Consider the following 18,659-nt stretch of genomic DNA (forward strand, 5'->3'; position numbering starts at 1 on the left):
CGAAAAAATACAAAGTACTATTAACCTGCCTCTGCCTATGAACCCTTGAAATTAGCTGGGGTTCCATTTGAATACAGCGTTTCAAGCCAAATTATTTTTAGTCTCTGTGGAGAGAACCCTTTTCATTTAAAGGGATTAAAAGAGTGCTGGACCAATTTCAGCTGCTTTAAAATGCACATTCGGGGCCTTTTTATGTTCCCGCAAGTTCTAAAGAAAAGAACATTTAGGGCACTCTGTAAACTGCTTCACAGTATTGGCTTTCAAATTTAAGTAGATCTTTACCTAGGAGAGAAATGATAGATAACATAGGCCTTGAGTATTTTCTTTGGGAGTAATAAAGTGTTTTACCTTTATATTTTAATTTATTTTTAAACATTTTTCATCATGAGGATATCATCTCCTCTGTTCTTATTACCCAAAGGAAAATGTCTAGGTGTCTCATATCAGAAAAATCTGCTATACCAAAGCCAAATTTTGAATCAGAAGAGAAATTTAGAAGACCTTGTCAACACAGACCTACAATCCTGAGGTCACTGTCCCTTTAGACCTTGCATGAGGGGACTTATACTGGAGAAAGCCTGGACTTTGGAATTGGATGTAGGTTTCAGTTCTGCCCACACCTTGCATTCTGGGAAATGTCATCTGACCTCTCTGGGCTTGTTTCTGCAGCAATAAAATAATTCGCAACTTGCATGGTTATTGTACGGTTTAGAGAGAATGCACGTGGGGGGTCTACTTATAGCAGCTGGTGTGTAATTGGGGGCTCTAATTATAACAGCACTAATTGACAGCGTTTACTGCCTATTAGCCTCTGTTCTAAGGGTTTTATGTGTAACTCACTGAAGCCTCGTGAGACCCTTTTACGGTAGGTACTATATTAATATCCCCATTTTACAGATGAGAAAACCAAGGCACAGAGAGTTTAGTGTGCTCTGGGTTATACAGCTAGTAAGTGGTAGAGCCAGACTTTAAACCCAGTCAGTCTGACTCCAGAGATTTCATCTTAACCCCTATGTCTTAACTGCTCCACAGTAGTGGCTGATGATGCTGTGTTGGGTTGTGGTCATACGTAGGGCAGAGTTCCTGCTTTTTGCCTGCACGGCACATAGTGCATGCCGTTCCCAGTAGCAGGTACTCCATAAGTGCTTGCTGAATGAGTATGTGAAGGAATTTCCATAACTTACCGAGATGGGAAGTTTTTGTGGAGGCCCACTCTTCCTCCACAAAATGTGTTTTTCTTCAGAGCCCCCCTAACTCAATTTCCCTGAGCCCCTATGCACCTCCTTTCACCTTAGAGGGCTGGTGCCAGACCCTGTGTCAGTATTTCTACTGAGCTTTCTGTAGCATGGCTGATCCCCGTAGCTGACCTGGCTCTAATTGCATCAAAGGGACTCTGAAAAGATTCGCTTGGTAAATACAGATCTTTGAAAGCTATTCCCCTAGAGTGGGAGTTGGCACAGCATTTCTATAAAGGGCCAGACAGTAAAGATTTTAGACTTTGCAGACGATAGGGTCTCTGTCACAACTTCCCTATTGTAGCTTGAAAGCAGCCATAGACAATAAATAGATGGATGGGTGCAGCTGTGTTCCAAGAAGACTTTATTTACAGAAAGACGCTGGCTGGCCACATTTGGCGGGAGAGCTGTCTTTTGTCAACCCTGCCACACAGCACTGCTTTTCCCACTTTGCAGTGCTGAAGAATCACCTAGGGCATACCTTCTTACATAGAGATGCCTGGGTGCTACCCCTGTTAAAGGCTGATGTTCAGAAAAAGTAAAATTATTTCTTTCACGCAGATATAAAAATGAGCACGGGTTAACGATTCTATTTTACTCGGATTAGGGAACCTAGCAGATGCTATAAGCAGTTCAAAGGGAAAAAGTCAAAAAGCATACATTTATATTGAGTGAAGGGGTTGAATTGCATATGGCGGCACAACTAATTTTTTGCCTGCAGAGGGGGAGGGAAGTCAATCAAAACTGGACAAGGACCACTGTAGTGTCTACCAGTCACCTGTAATTTAAAGAGTTGCAGAAGCGCTCAAGGGCAGTGAAGGCTTGGAACCTGATGACCTGGAGGGATGTGCCATGTGTAGACAATGCAGAGCTTTCCTTTGAAACACATATTTCATACACCCCCGAGGGACTGGTCCTGTAGGTCCAATGTTATGCTCAGAAATCTGCATTTGGAACAGATCTCCAAAGCTTTGGTCCAGCGGGAAGGCTTCATACCACACTTTGAGGAACATCATATGGAGGTTAATTGTTTGCCTGCCCTTCTTCTTCCTCCTTTCTGCTCTGCACTCCTCTCCCCTGATTTAGGGAAATCAACCCCATCTTGTGAGGTTCACCCATACATTGGACCAGACAGGTCACAGATAGCTTCTTTGTTGTCGGGTGCAGTGGGGACAGGGGAAGTTTGGATATTGGGCAACACTCGTCCTCATCTTCTCGCTTTACTATTTGTTTGCTCATGTCAGGGAGAAGGACCAAAAGGATGGAGGGGAGACTTAACCCGAATTAATGATAAAAATAGTTTAGAGGGGGCTTCCCTGGTGGTGCAGTGGTTGAGAATCTGCCTGCCAATGCAGAGGACACGGGTTCGAGCCCTGGTCTGGGAAGATCCCACATGCCGCAGAGCAACTCGGCCCGTGAGCCACAACTACTGAGCCTGCGCGTCTGGAGCCTGTGCTCCGCAACAAGAGAGGCCGCGATAGTGAGAGGCCCGCGCACCACGATGAAGAGTAGCCCCCGCTTGCCACAACTAGAGAAAGCCCTCACACAGAAACAAAGACCCAACACAGCCAAAAAAAAAAAAAATTAAATAAATAAATAAATTAAAAAAAAAAATCAGACCAGCTAAGAAAAAAAAAAAACAGAGGAACTAAGGAAAGGATGCTTGCAACAGAGGCTGCGTGAACCTTGAAAGCTCTTGGTGCAGTTGTAGGAAGGTGGATGGAGACTGGGAGAATTAGGCCCGTGCTGGGAGGGGCTGTAGGGTGGGCACAGACCGGGAAAGCAGGAAGCATGAATTTTAAACAATCAGGAGTACAAAGACTTCAATAAACACAATAGGGAACTCAGAACTCATTAAGTTGGCAATCCATTATACATTTACCTTCCTGCACATCTTTAACCGCCGGCCCCGTCCTGGTCCATCAGATGCTATTCCTCTTTGGACAGAACAGCAAACCTGTCTTGTGCGTTTCCAGAGGACGGGGAAGTTCAGAAAATCCCCAGACTGTCAGCAAGCTGACTTCCTTTTTGCTAAGTTTTCTCTCTGTCTGAAAAAGCAAAGGGATGGATGGGTGGGTGTCCTTGATACAGAGTATCCAGAAATTATCTTCAAGTCAGGGTGGTTGAGATGGAATTTCCCTCTGATTTGCTTTCCAGTGGGAGCAGTCCTTTGTATCTGAGACTGAGGGTGGGAGAGTGAAGAGAGTTCATTCCTCCATAAGTCTTTCATCCAAATAGTTCCAGCTTCTTAGACTGGACCCCTACTCGCAGAGCTACCTTGAAAATGGTACCATTTCATGCTAGCGGGAGAGCCTTCATGTGAATTCCCTAGCTCAGTGAGTTCAGCATTTAAAGGGCAGACATGTTTCCATCACCTAATTCTCTGAAAGATGCTATGCAGGGGCTTTCAGGGAAAATGGATGCAGGGACACCAGGGGACACAAGGGAAGATGGCTGTGTGGAAATGGGAGTGGGTGGTGGTAGGTGGGAGGTATGCCTGATGGCAGAGACTGTGGACAAGGAATTGGTGATACTGAAAGCTGGATGGCTTTGCTTCCTGGCATCGAAATGCTGGCTTTGAGCACCTTGTGCTCCTTGGACACCTGCATCTTACTGAGGATTCCATCCGTATCTTGTCTTTTCCTTGAGAGTATATCTCAGAACCTGCCTGTTTTGCTGGCAATGTCAAGTTACTCATTCTGAAGTCTTAGGCAGAAATGCTAGTGTCAAGAGCCTAAGTGATAAGAATGCCCCGGCAGTAGGCACTGCTGCCCCTGGGCTATCCCAGGCCTCCTGCTTGAGCAGGAGGCAGAGGTGGCAGCAGCCACGGCAGCTGTTTGGGCCCCACTTTCACTAGAAATGTAGCGCCAGTGCCTGCCCTGCTGGGATGGGGGATGCCCACGTGTGCACCTCAGGCTGCGGCCCAGCCCCTGCTGTGTTCACTCTGCTCAGAGTATTTGGTGCCTCCTGAAAGAACCCAGCAAGTGTGCTGTTCTCTTTTTGCAGGAGGTATTCTTCCTGCCCTCACCTTGTTTATACTCCAGAGGGCACCTGGGATGGGGAAGGTGATCAGTGTTAATCAGCTAAGTAAGGCGTGCCCTCAGCCTTGAGTCCCTCTCGGGAAGCTACCCAAAAGGTCTTTGGGTTGTTTCTGAAATGATCCTTTGCTGCTTAATTTTAGAGTTAACCACAGAAGCCTTGAGGGAGCTGATAGCTGTGTGAAAGGCAGGAGCCTGTTTCCAGGCAGGACAGGTTGTCCTTTGAGACTCATAACCCTTAGTTCCTAGTTTGGACTGGAAATCCGAGCAGCTCTGTGACTCCTGCCGTGTTGACATTATCTGTTTTGTATTCATGGATTGCCAGCTCAGCATGCTGAGACTCAACTGCACAGTGTATACAGTTGAAGAATGGAGTTTTAGGATTGTTTGGGGTTCTCCTGCATTGTATACGTCATCTTTTTATTGTGGAGTTGTAGATATCAATAGATACAGAGGCTTAAAAAAACCTACAGTGGGACATGTAACGGAAAAGAAAAATAACTAGAGCAGTGAGCCACCCAAACCCAAAATGAAGCTAGTCAGATTCTCCTAATTTAAAGATAGTATATCTTCCCATCCTTTTCTCTAAGACAGTGGTATCTTCTGTGTGAGGGAAATGAGTGTGATGTATTTATTGTTATGCAGACCCATTTGGAGGTTTCTGGGGGACGTGGTAAGGGTAGGCGAACTTGTCTGCCTGCGTGCAAGGCAGAGGCTGTGTTTTAGGACAGAAATGATGAGACGTGGAGGAGAAGCAAGTAGGGGAGCCGTGAGAGGGGTAGGCTCACTTCTGCAAGAACACAATTCTGACATTCTCCTTGCCTTTCAGTTGCAGCTGTAACCCATCAGTGATGACAGGCCCCCTGGAAAATCCCCTTTCTGGGTTTCAGTACCCTGACCACCACCAAGTAAAGAATTCCCCTCCTTATGGAAGCAGATGGGACGGCAGACCTAACTCCTGTCTCGTTGTCAAGCAAGGCCCTGCCTTGGTCTTTGCCTCCTTTCCTGGATGACAGGCCCTGAATCTGAGACACAGGAGAACCCTTGGCATTTGAAAGCCCCTCTCTTAGAGTCCTTGGTTTGGAAATCGCTTGCCTTTTCTGTTTGTGATCGACAGCCAAATTTTTAAAAACTCTGTGTCCCAGTTGAAGCAAGGACATTGTCACCATGGACCTACAGTGTCTGTCTAGAGGAAAGTTATGAAAGCAGTCAGAAGCCTCCCTGCCCAGCTCTGGCAGCGGCCTGGCCTGTGGGGACTTGGCCGTGAGGTGCAGACAGCTCCTCTTGCTCTTCACCGTCACCCTTCCAGGGGACAACCCCAGCTCGGAAATCCACAATCTCTCAGGGCAGTGAAGAGACCTACCATCAGGCAGAGCACTGGACATAGGGCAGGTGTGGGCTGAGTATGTCTTGGCGTGCCATTCGGTAAGGAATAAAGAGTGTGGGAAAACTTGTGACTGGCCTCTGCCCCTTGGTGTCCTGAAATTGCTGACTCATGGAGGGGGACAAGACCTAGGTTTTTATTGCTCTATTCCTGACATTTAGCAGGATGCCTGGCACCCAGAAGCCCAGTCGATGTGTACTTAGAGCCTGCCATTATGAGGGATGCTTTCCCTTCTGGATAGATTGGGACAGCCTACTGGATCCGGGAGGCATGATATGGACAACTAAAGGTGTTGGACTCTGTGGCAGTCAAGTACCAAAAAGTTACTGTCTATATTCCAAGAAACAGACAGGTCTGATGTGAGAAGGGTTAAGATAGGAGGACTGGATATCAGCAAGGATAGCGTGGGTTGAGAAAGACATTAGACATTTTAATTTACCCTTAGGACAGACTACTTTGCTGGTTTTAAAGCAAGATCAGCCCATCATATAGAATTTTATTTTTTTATTTTCAAGACAATAATTTTTTTAACCTTCATTTGACACAGTAGTTTTAAAAGTCCTGGACTGATGTACCTGGTTATTCTGTCATTAATAGTCTTTTTAACTTTTAGGAAATAATCCTAGTAAACCACACCAGAGCCTCTGAATAAGATATTGTCTGCCATTGTAGCTATAGGAGAAGAGTTGGTAGAACCTAGCTTTTCACGGTGGGTTTTTTTTTAAAAATTAATTAATTAATTTATTTATGGCTGTGTTGGGTCTTCATTTCTGTGCTAGGGCTTTCTCTAGTTGCAGCAAGCGGGGGCCACTCTTCATCACGGTGCGCGGGCCTCTCACTATCGTGGCCTCTCTTGTTGCGGAGCACAGGCTCCAGACGCACAGGCTCAGTAATTGTGGCTCACGGGCCCAGCTGCTCCGCGGCATGTGGGATCCTCCTAGACCAGCGCTCGAACCCATGTCCCCTGCATTGGCAGGCAGATTCTCAACCACTGCGCCACCAGGGAAGCCCCCACGGTGTTTTTTTGAATGACATATCTTAAATGAGCAACACAACAAAACCCCAGCCAGCCAAAGGACAAAGGGTAAAGTAATAAGGTCTAAACTATAAGGAGAAGAGTGGGAGATCAGAGGAATTTTCATCAAGATATTTTAAACAGTCCCCTGAACACACAACTGGTGGCTGGCTCCAGGAAAGGGAACTGGGAGGTTAGGGTTTCTGGGTGGAAGGCAGATTCTCTTCACCATCTAATTCCTTTGTGTCTTTTAAATTTGTATTACATTCATTTATGGCCTTTCAGAAATTAATTAGTTAAAAACGAAACCACAGCTTCCTGATGAGACAGAGGGAATAATTGTTTTGTCACTCATCTCTCAGGCACGTAGCATCCAAACTCTGATGGTGATTGTTTTGACCCATCCTGCTTGGTTTTGCTGATGTAATTACTTTTCCAACAAGGCTTATTTCACAAACAAATGCGGATGCAGAATATTAATGCAGGGTATGCTGTATAGATAAGTAACTTCTGCATTTACAATCAACCACTTGGCTTTTTATAGCCAATAGTCCATAAACATCTCATTTATAAAGCCAAAAAGAACCGATTTAATGTAGTACTCTGCTTCTGGATCCCTGAAGCACGTCCAAAAATTTTCAGGCTGCCAGGCCTTGGCCAGACCACAGTATATTGATTATCGGTCTTGAAATTAGTTCTTTAAAAGAATTTGAAATTTTTCATGCTTAGTTCTAGGATCTAAGCTTTCTTTGATTTGCCTGGGATTGAAAGGCTCCAAGTAACTGAATTTCCTTGGCACTAAATAAAAAGCTGTATCTTCGGTTAAGACTCTGACTGGTACGTGATATCTTGCATTAGATCAGGATTAAGTTCTACTTGGAAATACAGAGGAATTGATTAATCATGTTGGCAATTCACCTTCAGTAGAGTGTAATGGAAGATGGTGGTGAGGCAAAGAAAAATATGCCTGTTTCTTACGCCTGTGTTTAATTTTGGTTTCAATAACTCATTTAGTTCAGACTTGGTTCTTTTCTTTCTTTCCCTTGTGATGAGCATCCACAAACCAGTATGTAGGTATTAGTTGTGCACTTATTTCTCTGTGTTTGGGAGAGCCTTGAGGATTAGAAGAAGCTGGTTTTTTCCTCATTTACATAACAAGCAATATGGTGTCAGAGACAGAATCAAAGATCTGAGGTCAGAAGAGCCAAATTCTCATCTAGCTTTTCTACAACCTTAGATGGCTGGCTTTGAACAAGTCTCAGTTGAGCTGAAATTTGTTTGTTTGTTTTAATTTCAATCTGCACATTTGGGGACAACCCCTCCTCATGTCACAGGGAGGTTGTAGAGTTCTATGGAGAGCCCGTGTGAGGCAATGCTTTTGTAAACACTGAAGTGTGATCGTGGTCAGTTTTGTTTTGTTTTTTTGATTTTATTTTTTTTAATTAATTTTCAATTGCAGTATGGTACAAGTTTCAGGTGTCCAACACAGTGTTTCACAATTTCTAAAGGTTATATTCCATTTATCATCATTGTAAAATATTGGCTAAATTCCCTGTGTTGTACAAGATCATGGTCAGTTTTATTTATTCCCCTTCGTAAGCGTGACTCGCAGACCCTATGATTTCTGAGAAGCTTGGCTTTCGTTGGAATGACGAGATAAGCTACTGAAGCTAAGGCCATGTGGTAAGATCAAAGGGCTTCCTGGAGCTCAGCTTCCGTTCCTCCAATTAAGCAAGAAGAGGATTGAACTTGAATCGCTGAGAATTTTAAAGCTCACCATACATTCTAAGAATTTCTCTTGACTTGGCTTCCAAAGCACCCCATTCCCTTGGTTTTCCTGATAGCTCACTGGTTTGCTCTGCTTCCTTTACTAGGTCTTCTCCTCAATCTCTTAATATAGGCAGGCCCCAGGTCTCAGTCTGTGCCTCTTTTCTCCAAAGTAGCTCCCTCGGTAACCTCATTCCATCTCACGGCTTTTTAAATACCAACTAAATCCTGAAAACTCCCAGACTTTCTCCTGAAGTCCAAACTCATATCCCGCTGCCTTCTCTACTTTGATATCTCCAACTCAATGTGTCCCCAATCTGAATTGATCCTCTCCTTTCAAAAAACAAAAATCCCACCAAGAACCAGTTCTACCTGAAGCTGTACCCTTCCTTAAGCTCCCACTTCTTTCTCTCCCAAATTATGTTCTAGGTATTTCTCCAGGCTCTTCCCCCTCCTCAGCAATTGCCCGTGGTAGGGTCCCATGAAGGAGAAATAAGTATCCCAGTGTTAGAACTGAAACACGTTGTCATCGACTTATTTGAAGGCTGAGGCCACAGGTCCACGGTCTCCCAGCCAGGTGTCATGGATTCTTGTTTTCTTGGCAAACAGCTGTGAGAACTTTTGGGTGGTACTTTTCAGAGCCATCCCGGTGGAATCATTTATAAAGTCGGAATAGCCCAGGCTGGCTCCAGGCAAGAGGTGCAACCAAATAATATATTAGCCATACTTTTCCATTCAGCATTTCCATTTTCTACCCAGTCAGCCACAATCCTAAGCCCTCAAGAGTGCTGTTATTTAAAACTGTGAATCATAAAGCTGTATCAAGCCTACCAGCTAGAGGAAATGTTGCTGCCGGATTGTTTCTGACAACGCACATCTCTTGAGACCCTTAAAACCAGATTCATGATGAAAGGTGCTTTGGAAAGGCAAATTATTGTATTTATTTTCAGGCTATTAAATTATTTATGTATGCTAGCAGTGGAGGAACTTCTCTGCTTTTCGACTAATAAATATTGACTGCTCTTCGTAGGGTCTTAATAGGGCTGAGTCAGCTCACAGGCCCTTAGAAATAGGTTTCAGTATTAATGGCCTCTAAACTAAGAAACATCACCTAGAAATATTTTCTAGAGCCTAAAAGATTAAGGCGGGAAGAAACAAATGATCAAGGCAGAATCTGGCCTGATTATAAGTAGTATATTTAATCTTTCTGTAGCTTGCTCACTGGAATTAAAAAGCAAAAAAAATATAATATTGAGCATCCGGTCATCGAAGGTGGTGGTTCTCGACCTTGGCTGCACACTGGCGTCACCTGGGTGCTTAAGGAACCCTGCTGCCTAGGTTCCACCCCACAGAGAATCTAATTTACTTGGTTTTGGGTGGGGCCCAGGCGTCAGGAATTTTGAAAGCTCCCCCATGTGATTCTAATGTGCAGCCAAGGGTTGAGAATTCTGATAACAGGGACTTGAAAATACTTCGTGGGCTTCTGTCCTAATTTTCTGTTTTCTGGAAGAGACCAGAACCTCCTTGGAATTTTCCATATCTTTTGCTTATTTGTGGGAGATATGAAAATGAAAACCAGTTCCCCTTCACCTTTAAACATTATACTGTTGTAGAATCTGGAGCACTAGGTTACATGTACATAGCCAGTTCCCAGGGAATGGAGCAGATACATTTCACGCCCTGTTCGGTGTGGGAGATTCTTATTAGCGTCTCCCTTAAAGTGTGTAAGCCCCGAGACCAGCTCAACATCGCCTAGCCAGTAAGTTGCAGGACTGACATTTGAACCCGGATCCCAGATCATCTCCCATTCTTTTCCCATCTGCTGGCTACAAGGGAGGACCGTCTTTGGATGGCTACCTGGCAAATACCCACAGTATAATTCTCCATGAACAAGATGAAGTGGAGAGGGGGAAAGACTGGGGTAGAGATCCTGGGACGTGGGATCCAGAGCACAGGTGGAAGTGTTAGTCTTGAACAGGTGGAAGGACACATCTTTGATTGGGAGGGAGGACAGAGCAGTGTGGATACAGGTACCTTTGGAGGTCTGGCAGGAAGTTAAGGTGAGCTTTTTTTCCGATGGCTTCCATTTTCTTTGTGATGTATTAAGAAATAAGTCATCTGTGGGAACTTCATGAGGCAGGGTAGGTGGTTTGAGGGGATAATGTTTGAAAAAGCCCTTGTGGAGAGTGGGAAAGAGATGCCAGGGAGATAATAGCACTCAGTGTCAAGAATTCATGAAGGATGGGAATCATGTGAATTTGTCACTGCAAAGACTATGTTTCTTGTTCGTTGCGATTTTTTTTTTCAGTGCTCAGCATTGTGCCTGAGACATGGCAGGTTTTGAATAAATGGTTGACTTATCGCAGAATAAATATAGTAACATTAAGGAAGTGAGAGCTGGAAAAATGGAAAGGTATGGGCACAGAGTGGGATTTTTTTTTTTTTGACCGAGCCATGCGGCTTGCGGGATCATAGTTCCCCCAACCAGGGATTGAACCCGGGCCCTGGCAGTGAAGGCGCCGAGTCCTAACCACTGGACCGCCAGGGAATTCCGCACAGAGTGGGATTTTAATTTACTATTCTGGAGGTAGAGTGTTAGGTACTGACAGATTTTGGGTTGTGGCCCCGGGAGTAGATGGCAGCAGTGGAATGGAGAATAAAACTGTCAACCACCTGTCAGTCTTTAAAAACATAAATGGATTGGTACTTTAGTAGGAAGAAGTAGAGTGTGGTATATGCTATAGCCAGATGGTCTGAGCATCAGGGGAGAAGGGATAGCTGTTTACGAGTGGAAGGACAATGACCCGGAAGTGGCATTGGGTCATAAGAAAAATTCTAGCATGCTTCGTGGCCATGAGTGTGTTGGGCATAGGAGAAAAGGCCACAGAAGACATGGTATCCTCAGAGGAGAGCTGGGTTCTGCAGAGGGCCAAGAGTTGAAAGGGACATTCCAAGGAGAGGAGCTTATTCCTCAACAAAGGAACTGAGTTTCAATGGGAAGACTTTGGAGGGAGTTTGCAGTGTGTTTCAGTTCTCTCTGCCATATTAATGCTGCTTAACAATCAACCACAAAACCTCAGGGGGCATACAACAGTAAGTATTTATTGCACATGTTTCTAGACTCAGATGGGTATCACCTCGGTGGCTCTAATGATCTTGGTTGGGTTTATGTCTGGGGGTTAGCTAGCCGTCAGCTGATCCGGGCTGGGGTAACTTGGCTCTGTTCCATGTATCTCTCATCTTCCTGGGACCAGTAGATTAGCCTGGGCATAGCCTTATTATAGTGATAACAGTGGCTAAGAACGCAGGCAAGCACAATTGCTCAGGTGCTTTCCAAGTCTCTGCTTGGGTCATATTTGCTAACATCCTACTGGTCCAAGCAAGTCACATAGCTAAGCTCAGAATAAGTCATAAAAGTGTATGGCAAGGGGTATGGATGTAAGGAGGGATTAAAAACTGGAGCCATTTTTGTAATCTGCCACACTTTGGGAAAATGGATAAGGAGAGGGACTGAAGAGGCTCTGACTGGAAGGGTGTACATCTAGGGGTGAGCAAGGATGACTTCTAGGTAAAGCAGGTATGGTGTATGGCTGGTAGAAGCATTAGTTCCAGTAGACCTCTGATGGATTGGGGGTGGGCAATCTGAGCCCTCTCAGGAAAAGTATGATCCACTTACCCTCTTGGCCTTAGTTTCCCCATCTATAAATGTGGATGTTAACATTTTTCAGATTGTTAAAATCACAATGAGGTAATACAGTTGAAGACATCTTGTGAATGATGAACTTATGACGTGGGGATAGGGACACGTAGATCAGCTGACAGCCAGATAACCCCCTGCATGTGAGTAAACCCAGCCAAGATCATCGGAGCCGTATCGAGGAATGTCAGGGCCAGGTTATCATGTAAAGTCTGTACAGACGTAACAAACCCCTACCAGTGCTTCAGTGACTCCAACTGCAGGTCTCCTGGGGAAAAAAAGTATTCTTCCTTTGTCATTAGGAGACTATCAAACTGAGTCGCTTTTGCCCCTGGTGGATGGCATGGATGACAGACCCTGAATCAGGAATAAGGCATGGCTCCTGTAGAGGGCAGTGTCCTCTACCCGGGCCCTGCTAAGTCCTCTGGTGGCCGCAGTAGGACTTCACAGCTCTTGGAGAGAACCTGCTCAGAGCCCTCCGGACTGGAATCTGGGAAACAAACTTGCTTGACTCCAAGAGTGCCTTCCTCTGACCTCCCCTTGGCTAAAGGTTAACTTCCCTACTGATTAGGGGAGGCTTTTCAGATGCAGGGGTCTAGACCCTGTTGCCTCCTCCTGGTCTGTGTCCAGAAAGAGAGGTCCATTGGCATTAATCCCAAGTACTCTTCCCATGCCCTGCCTCAATGCCCACCATGGGGCAAGGGGGCCTGTATTGGTAAATGGACTCTCAAGAGTGACCTGCGGGTCCCAAGCCAGGTATGCAAATGACTCCTGGAGTGATCCTGATGACATCTATGAGGACCCATTTGTGACTATGAGCATGGCTTCAGAGGGATCGCACCAAACATGGCCTTTTCATCCTGGGGGCACTTGCAGCGGAAATTCTGTTTTGTTTGTTTGTTTCTAATTTGCAGTCCTCTTTTACTGAACAGGGGAACAGCCCTTATCTGTATGTGGTGTGGCCAGGTGCATAATGCCTGTCTGTGGAGGCTTCCAGATGGATGTCACGAATCTTAAGTTGCACAGTAAAAATCTCTGCATGCAAAGTTTCATAATCGGTCTTATTCCTCTTTGCTTCATCTCAAGTCAGTATTAGAGCTGAATGTCAAAGCTTCTTGTTTTATATTCCGCTGTCAGCTAACTGTTCTCATTGTTTTCTAACACCTCTGCTCTCTTGACCATTCCTTGGTGAATTTGGAAAGCTGGGCTCTTCTAAGCACTTACATTTATCCATTTATTGACTTGATTCTCATTTCACATGTAATGAATATTTGTTTTTTGTTTTGTTTCTGTATTTGATGGCATCATCATCAAAAGTAACTCCTTCACTGGGGTATATTTAGGTTCGTTTTCTAAAACTGGCACATGGGAAATGTCTAAAAACTGAGATCGGTATTGAGAAATTACTGCTCATTTATTTTAGGAATCATTGACGGAGCCTTGGATTGGCCCAGCGTTGACAACGTGGATTCCTACCATGAGGTTTTAAATCTTGACCGGAGGCCAACTTGTTTACAAATTTACTCGAACACAGATATATTACAGAAACTTGGCACACACTTGCAGAAGCTCAAAAATTATAACCAGCTTGTTCTCTGCCCACTTAAGGAAAATGCCTCTGCCGCCGAGCACTGGTGCCTGGTGCAGGATTTATCAGAATCTGGGCGAGGACTGTCATTTTAGTGCTCTGAGGGGTTGCGAACAATGATCACAGCTCTGGTGAGACACTGAAGCCTTGTCCCTGGCTCCTCTGGTTGGGGCTTTTATAGCTCAAAATAGGGAGTCAGTCCTCTTGTCTCCTGCCACCATCCTCTGCTGAGATTGATAACTCTGACCTAGCTTGACTTGGACCCAGGGTGGTTTCTTCTTCCTAAATTCTGTACCCCATTGCTTGCCCCTGCCTGCTTTTCTAGACCACCTGCCTAAGTGGCTTTCTTGGGAGGCAGGGCTTGCAGCAGGGAGAGGGGAGTTATAATAGTCATAAAGAGAGAGATCCAGAGCACCTGATGCATGTTGCCTAATAAAAATGAGAACCTCTGACCTAAGGAAATTAGTGGAATGCAGGATGTTTTGCATTTTTATAGCTGTTTTTAATGGCCATTACGTTTTAGGAATTAGATAATCTTTGGCTTGGGCTAAGTAGCATAAATATAGACAAGAACTATCCCATGTATTTCAAATGCTTTTTCTCCTTTAATATTCTTGTCTTATTAAAGTTTACAACAGTTTTGTTCAATAGAAATATAACGTGAAAATAGATAACCAACAAGGGCCTACTGTAGAGCCCAGGGAACTATACTCAATATTTTCTAATAACCTATAAGGGAAAAGGATCTGGAAAAGATATAGATAGATAGATAGATATAGATATATCTGAATCACTGTGCTGTATACCTGAAACTAACACAACATTGTAAATCAACTATACTTCAATTTTAAAGAAGTAAAAAAAAAAAAAAGAAATATAACGTGAGCCTCATATGTAATTTAAAATTTTCTGGTGCCCACATTGAAAAGTAAAAAGAAAGAGGTAAAATGCATGAAATATTTTTCATTCTTATTTTGCAGGCTAAGTCTTTGAAACCCAGTGTGTAGCTTACACTTATGGCACATCTCAGTTTGCACTAGCTACGTTTCAAGTGCCCAATGGCCACTGTGGCTGGTGGTTCCTATAATGGATAGCACAGACCTGACAGCATTAAGAGGGTGGTGTGATGTGGTGTGGAGAACTTTTCGCCACAGTTCTCACATTTTGTTGTTGTTGTTAGCTGCATCATTTTGATTAAATTTGGGGCGATACATTTGCAGTGTCTAAATTGCATCCATAATCATCACACTGTTCACTTGATTATCCTTCAGCACCTTGTTGCTTTTTGAATAGGCCTGGGGGAGACCTTGTGGAGAACCACTGCTGTTTCTGAAAGAGCCTGGGGATTGGCAAAGCTAAGCAGAAATAATTCAACCTGACTGTGATGCAAGACCGAGTTCATGTGGTCGCGTATACATGATTAAAGACTCAAGGCTACAGTCACTCCTCTTAGGAAACTGGATGGGAGGTGTGATACTCAGCGTGAAAATATCTAAGAGCATTAGAGCTTGTTGCAGCTTAATGCCGCTCTGACCTGAGGGCATGCAACGCTCTGAAGCTAGCACTACATGTGCAGGTAGGACTTTCAGAAATCTGGCCGTTCTCATGGTCATTTTTTCCCCAGACTTGTTTCATCCTTTGGTCTCTGCTCAATTTAGTATTTGTTGTTCTACAATGATAGAGTGCCTTTATAGCTGGAAACCAGGCCATTCTCATCTAAATGGCATTGGCGGGGGGAGGAATAAATTAGGAGTTTGGGATTAACATATACATACTACTACATATAAAATAAACAATAAAGACCTGCTGGATAGCACAGGGAACTATAAACAAAAAATAAATGGCATGGGCTTTTTTTTTTGCACAGGAAGGGGGGGACAGAGGGACTCAAGAATTGGCCTAATCATATAGTTATGGCCAAATGAGTCTGGCTTCCAGCTTTTACAATATTGTACTGTGGTAGGTTTAGGATTCTTGTGGTGGTGCTTGAGAAGGAGAATGAGGCATTTTCAAAATTTGGAATGTTACAAAGGAGAAAAGAACAAAACATGATCATTTTAATTTAGTTATTTTATGCTTAGTTACAATCCAAAGTGTCCAAGTCAATTTAGAAAATGGTTGTCCTTCATATAGTTTAAGAAGTGTTGCCATGCGTTGTTACATTTATGATTTTGATTTATTGCCAAACGTGTACTTGTTTCTACGAGAAAATAGGTAACGGATATACCTCTCTGGTCTATAGCTGTCTTTATATTAATGATTTTTGAAAATCAATAAGCCTTGGGTTTAAAGGGTGGTAAATGCACAGGCCTCTCCTAACAAGTATTATTATAAATGGGTTTGGATCTTTTTACTTTTTTAGTTTATGTTTCCATTTCCCACGGTAGGACTGGATTTGCTCCCATTTAGACTCAAAGTTGGGCCCAATGATGAGGATTATGCCACAGTGGTATGCCCAGGTAAAGACTGTTTCTGGATATAGCAATATCCTTAATATAACATGATTTAAAATCCAAACATGTCTACAAATGGTGGCCCAATATATGTAGGGCAGTTTTTGTGCATAGCTCAACTATTCTGATTTAATGATTATGTTTTTCATATACCTTTAGACCATTTAGGGGGCCAGCATTTCTTCCTTTATTGATTCATTCATCCCCTTTATTTTTTCTTCTACTTTTACAGCTTTCTTTTTGGTGTGGTCTAGGATAGATTCAGATGATCTCTTTTTATTGCCGAGTCATCTGGAGAAGAGACCCCTACAGTACAGCACCACAGTCGTGCAGAAATGCCCCATCTGTGACAAGTGAGCACTGCTCCTTCCACATCTGCACAGTGCAAGAGCAGGAGAACCAAGAACTGGATACATCTTTAATACTAGCCTTTTAGCCTGTGCTGCTGCCCATTTACACATTTCTTCGGGGCAAAGTAAGACGGGTAGATTTCCCCCCCCTCTTTTTTTTTTGCTTCTGAATTTTAAGATTTTTTTCCATTTAAATCAGACAATAAGTGATCAGTTTGCTAGAATTCTTCATTATTCATAGGTGTAAGAACTTTTTGAACATGAACTGCTTTAAATTTTCTTATTTTTTTGAATCTACCGAACTTGAAAGTAAATATCTTCCATCTGAATCTTTAAACATTATTTATGAGTTTATTTTTTATTCTGGCCTCCTAATGGTGGTGATCTCAGTGCATTTTATGGCAGGAAGTTTGGGGACAACTTAAAGGAGAACTGGTGAGGATCGACAGGGATGTGTCTTTAAATTGCCTCAGTCCTTTTGGGAATTTCAGTTCCCCACCTATTTGCATAGAGACCGTTCGAATAAGCATTGTCTCACTCTTTGTATTGAAGTTTCTCCAGAATCCCAAGTTTGAAATGGAGAAATTGCTATGGTTTCAAGACATCTCCTCTATTGCTCCCCTAACTTGGGAGATGTGGATTGAAGAAAGAACAGTTACTTCTTGGCTGTATGATCTACTATACCTTAGTGTAAAGTTGAATGTACTTACCTAAACTCTCAGCTTTCAATGGTGTTGTGACATTACTTCTCCAGGACAACGCTTTCAACAAGTGTTAAGCTTCCATAGGCTTTTTCAGCTCTGGTAAATCTTTGCTATACCTTAAGCAATGATATCTGTAGGTCTTATGACTGTAGAGAAGACACATCATTTAGAGAAGATTCTCTAGTGAATTGGTTCTAAAATTACACCTGCCTTAATTGGAGTAAACTGCTTGCCTTCTAACTGTGGTAATGCCGTTAAGGTTTCAACAGTCTGGCATTGTGAAGTCACCCCAGACAATTGATCTTCATTTTGCACCTGTAGCAATGATGATGCTAATTGGTAAAATTCCACTGCACAGAGTTGTAGGATTCCAGGTTAGTATTTCTTTGGTCAGTTTGTGTAAAACTCTCCTTTTGCACCCAACTGCTCCAAAATCAGTGGCTATTAGACCATTTTTTACCCTTTTTAGACCATTTTATTTCTGAGCAACCCTGTTATAAGATAATCTAAAGAGTAGAATCATTAAAATATTAAGTTTGAGATGGGGGCAAAGAAAATTGTGTTATCAAGCAGAGCCAAAGTTAATTTCAGCTACTAATTCTGTTGAGCTACTGTAGTTTGAAGAGTTCACTTCCATTTGCCCGCTGGCAGCCAGAAGGAAGGTTCGAAATGGTTGGCCTTCTGGCATTTAACTAATCTTGGAAAAGGTTGAAGTCTAGTTTGATTTCATGACTTAATGCCATAATATTCATTGACTGTCATTTGTCAGCATTACACTGTCAGGAAGGTATCTCTACCAAGTGTGACACATGAATATCTACAAAATGGTTCTTATCAGAGAGGGAACACTTTAAAGACTTGAATATTGAGTGATGATTTCATTATTGTTATCACTAGTAATAAGAAAAAAATTTGCTCTACTATTCAAGAATATAAACCAGATCATTAACTGATAAAGAGGAAGAAAGATAATCTGTAGGAGGGCAAACCTTAGGGGGATATGCAGCCGCATAGGGAAAGAAGACTAGAGGTCATTGGGTCTAGATTTTCTTTTAACTGCAGAAGTCTCTTCCGCTGTTTCCTGGATCAAAGAACATCCAACCTCCAGAGGTGGGGCACATACAACCCCACCAAATAGTCTAAGGCAATGTGGTATAGGTTTATGTACAAAGACATTTTCTTTTTTTTAAAATTTTATTTATTTATTTATTTATTTTTGGCTGTGTTGGGTCTTCGGTTCTGTGCGAGGGCTTTCTCCAGTTGCGGCAAGTGGGGGCCATTCTTAATCGCGGTGCGCGGGCCTCTCACTATCGCGGCCTCTCTTGTTGTGGAGCACAGGCTCCAGACGCGCAGGCTCAGTAGTTGTGGCTCACGGGCCTAGTTGCTCCGCGGCATGTGGGATCTTCCCAGACCAGGGCTCGAACCCAT

At 43.4% G+C, this 18,659-nt stretch overlaps 1 protein-coding gene across 1 annotated transcript in view; it reads left to right on the plus strand.

Moving 5' to 3' along the window:
• TSPAN7 (tetraspanin 7) overlaps positions 1-18,659 on the plus strand; it is a 139,728-nt gene that overhangs the window by 55,352 nt on the left and 65,717 nt on the right. The gene's annotated exons all lie outside the window — the stretch shown is intronic.

The sequence above is a fragment of the Balaenoptera musculus genome, chromosome X (genome assembly GCF_009873245.2).
Source record: "Balaenoptera musculus isolate JJ_BM4_2016_0621 chromosome X, mBalMus1.pri.v3, whole genome shotgun sequence".
Classification (NCBI taxonomy): domain Eukaryota; kingdom Metazoa; phylum Chordata; class Mammalia; order Artiodactyla; family Balaenopteridae; genus Balaenoptera; species Balaenoptera musculus.